At 43.7% G+C, this 5,000-nt stretch overlaps 3 non-coding genes across 3 annotated transcripts in view; all 3 read left to right on the top strand.

The window, feature by feature from the left end:
- The first annotated feature begins 2,121 nt into the window (after nucleotides 1-2,121).
- On the top strand, nucleotides 2,122-4,029 carry LOC134751333 (small subunit ribosomal RNA). Its single transcript, XR_010128630.1, has one exon. It is a non-coding gene; the product is annotated as a small subunit ribosomal RNA (ribosomal RNA).
- A 391-nt stretch (nucleotides 4,030-4,420) lies between these two features.
- Nucleotides 4,421-4,577, top strand: LOC134751319 (5.8S ribosomal RNA). The gene has a single exon (XR_010128617.1). It is a non-coding gene; the product is annotated as a 5.8S ribosomal RNA (ribosomal RNA).
- Nucleotides 4,578-4,997: 420 nt separating this feature from the next.
- LOC134751342 (large subunit ribosomal RNA) overlaps nucleotides 4,998-5,000 on the top strand; it is a 3,941-nt gene continuing 3,938 nt past the window's right edge. Inside the window, exon 1 of the ribosomal RNA XR_010128639.1 lies at nucleotides 4,998-5,000. This exon is cut by the window's right edge and continues 3,938 nt beyond it. This is a non-coding gene — a ribosomal RNA (large subunit ribosomal RNA).

Raw genomic sequence — 5,000 nt, 5'->3', positions numbered from 1 at the left:
TTTCATAACACCAGATGACCACTATGAATTTAAAAGGATGCCGTTCGGCCTTTCGGCCTTGCTAATGCGCAGAAAAAAAAAAAAACTCAAAACCTTGTTCTAGATCACCAGATGGCACAAGGATGTCGTCCAGGTATGCCAATGCAGATTCAAATCGCTTCGATCCAAGCATTCGGTTAATAAAGCCTTTGAAAGACTGCCGGCGCATTAGCAAGGCCGAACGGCATCCTTTTAAATAGTCATAGTGGCCATCTGGTGTTATGAGATGTTATTTATACCTGTGAGACGTACGTACGTTACATACGTATACGTTCAATATTAAAAAAAAAAAAAGACGTGTTATAATGATGAAGAGTACGAAGAGTAAATGGCAATGTTTATATATTTTTTGGGTAGGTAGGTAGGTAGGTAGGTAGGTAGGTAGGTAGGTAGGTAGGTAGGTAGGTAGGTAGGTAGGTAGGTAGGTAGGTAGGTAGGTAGGTAGGTAGGTAGGTAGGTAGGTAGGTAGGTAGGTAGGTAGGTAGGTTAGGTTAGGTTAGGTTAGGTTAGGTTTTGAGTTAGGTTAGGTTTTGAGTTAGGTTAGGTTTTGAGTTAGGTTAGGTTTTGAGTTAGGTTAGGTTTTGAGTTAGGTTAGGTTTTGAGTTAGGTTAGGTTTTGAGTTAGGTTAGGTTTTGAGTTAGGTTAGGTTTTGAGTTAGGTTAGGTTTTGAGTTAGGTTAGGTTTTCAGTTAGGTTAGGTTTTCAGTTAGGTTAGGTTTTCAGTTAGGTTAGGTTTTCAGTTAGGTTAGGTTTTGAGTTAGGTTAGGTTTTGAGTTAGGTTAGGTTTTGAGTTAGGTTAGGTTTTGAGTTAGGTTAGGTTTTGAGTTAGGTTAGGTTTTGAGTTAGGTTAGGTTTTGAGTTAGGTTAGGTTTTCAGTTAGGTTAGGTGTTAGGTTAGGTTAGGTTATGTTAGGTTAGGTTAGGTTAGGTTAGGTTAGGTTAGGTTAGGTTAGGTTAGGTTAGGTTAGGTTAGGTTATGTTAGGTGTTATGTTAGGTGTTAGGTTAGGTTTTTTTTTTTTTTTTTTTTGGATACGGATCATAATGCATTTGTTATTACGTTGATACTCTCGCAGCAAATTTTTAAATAAAATACATCCAAGAAATGTTGTAAGCACATTTAATGCTCTATAATTCGCTTCAACCGCGAGCGCGCAAATTTTGCGCTCTAGCGGCGCGCATGCGCGCAGGAAGGATGGATGCGCGCGCGCGCGCATGAATATGTTTTTGAGATGTGTTTTAAAATAGAGTATTATTATTTATTTGCACTTTGTTCCCAGTTTACGCGTTTTATTACTGAAACGTGACAGACGGGAAAAATATTGATATCTTTGCCCCCACCACCGGGAAAAGTGCACACGCCGTATAATATTGACTTGCACAGATTGTCAATTGTCTCCAATTCGAGACAGATAACGTTCCCGATTGGTTGACACATTGAAAATAAATCTGTGCGAGGAAATTGGTTGTATGTATATTATTCCTATACGTGTGTGGCGAGGGATAGATCGGATGATAATCCGATTTAAAAAAAAATTTACACGGTAATACGGTTTTGAATGAAACACTCTCACAGTGTGTCTTATCATTGTGTGTTTGTTGGTTCATCAACCGTATTGGTTGAGGGTTTTAATAATAAACTAGCTCTCTAATACCGGGCGACCGAGATAAATCTACGAAGAACGACTATGTTAAAAGAATCTAAAGTAATAAAAAAAAATAGTGAGATTTTAATGTCTGGTCGTGGAAGAACGTTCGATTACATCGGCGCGATGAAACAAACACCACTGTGTGTGCGTGTGCGCGCTTTTTTCACTCACCAGCTACCGCTACCTACCTACCGGGTAAGTAATAGTAGTGGTAAGTAAAAAATACCCCACCAGTCTACTATACGCCACGCCAATTTCGGTACATCCGAATGGCGTGTTGTCTCGTATACGACTCGTGTCTCACGCGTGCAGTCAGTCTCCGTCGTCTATATATGATGATAATAATACACCAAATATATGAATGATGTGATGATATGACGCACGCGTTAGCGCTAGTGTTTTGCGTCTCTAAACAAGACTCGCACGAACACGGCAGCTCCCTGGTTGATCCTGCCAGTAGTTATATGCTTGTCTCAAAGATTAAGCCATGCATGTCTCAGTGCAAGCCGTATTAAGGCGATACCGCGAATGGCTCAATATATCAGTTTTGGTTCCTTAGATCTTACTCAGTTACTTGGATAACTGTGGTAATTCTAGAGCTAATACATGCAATCAGAACTCTGACCAGTGATGGGATGAGTGCTTTTATTAGATCAAAACCAATCGGCGGAGGGCCTCGCGTCCGAAGTCGTAACATTTTGATGAATCTGGATAACTTTTGCAGATCGCACGGTCCAGTACCGGCGACGCATCTTTCAAATGTCTGCCTTATCAACTTTCGATGGTAGTTTCTGCGACTACCATGGTTGTCACGGGTAACGGGGAATCAGGGTTCGATTCCGGAGAGGGAGCCTGAGAAACGGCTACCACATCCAAGGAAGGCAGCAGGCGCGCAAATTACCCACTCCCGGCACGGGGAGGTAGTGACGAAAAATAACGATACGGGACTCTTACGAGGCCTCGTAATCGGAATGAGTACACTTTAAATATTTTAACGAGGAACAATTGGAGGGCAAGTCTGGTGCCAGCAGCCGCGGTAACTCCAGCTCCAATAGCGTATACTAAAATTGTTGCGGTTAAAAAGCTCGTAGTTGCATTTGTGCTACGCACTGTCGGTGCGATTCATCCGAATCGATACTGACACGTTTGCGGAGCATATCGTCGGTGAATCGTATGTAAAAGTACGGTTCAATATAAAAATCCTATCGCGATGCTCTTCAGTGAGTGTCGAGGTGGGCCGACAATTTTACTTTGAACAAATTAGAGTGCTCAAAGCGGGCTCAAAATGCTGCTTGAATATTTCGTGCATGGAATAATAGAATATGATCTCGGTTCTATTTTGTTGGTTTTCAGAACTCCGAGGTAATGATTAATAGGGATAACTGGGGGCATTCGTATTGCGACGTTAGAGGTGAAATTCTTGGATCGTCGCAAGACGAACATCAGCGAAAGCATTTGCCAAAGGTGTTTTCATCAATCAAGAACGAAAGTTAGAGGTTCGAAGGCGATTAGATACCGCCCTAGTTCTAACCGTAAATATGTCATCTAGCGATCCGCCGACGTTACTACAATGGCTCGGCGGGCAGCTTCCGGGAAACCAAAGATTTTGGACTCCGGGGGGAGTATGGTTGCAAAGCTGAAACTTAAAGGAATTGACGGAAGGGCACCACCAGGAGTGGAGCCTGCGGCTTAATTTGACTCAACACGGGAAATCTCACCAGGCCCGGACACCGGAAGGATTGACAGATTAACAGCTCTTTCTTGATTCGGTGGGTGGTGGTGCATGGCCGTTCTTAGTTGGTGGAGCGATTTGTCTGGTTAATTCCGGTAACGAACGAGACTCTAGCCTGCTAAATAGGCGTCGTCATTTAGGTGCGCGCGGCCGTTCGCGGTCGCGCAACTCACTGGCGACGTATTAAAATTCTTCTTAGAGGGACCGGCGGTTTCGAGCCGCACGAGATTGAGCAATAACAGGTCTGTGATGCCCTTAGATGTCCTGGGCCGCACGCGCGCTACACTGAAGGAATCAGCATGTTCTCCTTGGCCTAGAGGCCCGGGCAACCCGTTGAAACTCCTTCGTGCTGGGGATTGGGGTTTGCAATTATCCCCCATAAACGAGGAATTCCTAGTAAGCGCGAGTCATAAGCTCGCGTTGATTACGTCCCTGCCCTTTGTACACACCGCCCGTCGCTACTACCGATTGAATGATTTAGTGAGGTCTTCGGACCGACACGCGGTGGCTTCACGGCCGTCGGCGTTGCTGGGAAGTTGACCAAACTTGATCATTTAGAGGAAGTAAAAGTCGTAACAAGGTTTCCGTAGGGGAACCTGCGGAAGGATCATTAACGTGTATATATGTTGTTGTGTATGTTCTACATACTACAAACGTCGTGTATAACAAAAATAATCCGTTACCAAAAATAAAATATATGTCAGTTGACGTCACACAGGAGAGGTTTATTTCTATCTCGCGTCGCGTGTATTTAAGCAGTTTGAGATTTACGTCTATTTGGAGAGTCGCTTCGACCGGCACAAATCCGCGCCGTTACAGCTTATCGCTCCATATTATATAGATGTTTCTCTTTGAACTCGCGCGAACGTCAACTGTGTTGTACGTAGACCGATATATATGAGACAGACAGTATGCGGTAATCGTTTTACTCATTTTTCGTAATGATTTTTTATTTTTTTATTTGATGTTACTAACATTGTTACCAGTGTGTAATAATAAACTATTACCCTGGACGGTGGATCACTTGGCTCGCGGGTCGATGAAGAACGCAGTTAACTGCGCGTCATAGTGTGAACTGCAGGACACATTTGAACATCGACATTTCGAACGCACATTGCGGTCCGTGGAGACACATCCAGGACCACTCCTGTCTGAGGGCCGGCTGCATAAATAAACATACTTTTACCACATTGCGTAACAGTAAAATGTTACGCTGCTGAGGGTTCGTTTGAAGATTACGATTTCGGTTGTAACCTTTTCGGGCGTCCCTTTAAATATATGTATTATATAGCGACGTTCGTGTGATGTGACGTATGTCATATCTACCGTGCGCGCGTACACACTGTGTGATATTAATTATGATATTATATATAAGGTGTGAACGCGTGTATAACACGTGTTAGATTTGATAGACTCTCATCATTTTACACGTATCGTTCCACTAGTATATATAGTATAGTAGGCGGACTCGACGTCCGAAGAGCGCATCGACGCCGTCCACGCGCGCTCCTTTCGGGGAGTTGCGTGTTGTCGTCGTCGTAGCGCTGACCGGATATCGTGTCTGCCTCCAATTTTTATCGTTGG

This window comes from Cydia strobilella, chromosome 21 (assembly GCF_947568885.1).
Source record: "Cydia strobilella chromosome 21, ilCydStro3.1, whole genome shotgun sequence".
In the NCBI taxonomy this organism is placed as follows: Eukaryota; Metazoa; Arthropoda; class Insecta; order Lepidoptera; family Tortricidae; genus Cydia; species Cydia strobilella.
The sequence above is the reverse complement of the archived record's forward strand: the minus strand, read 5'-3'. Positions and strand labels throughout refer to the sequence as shown.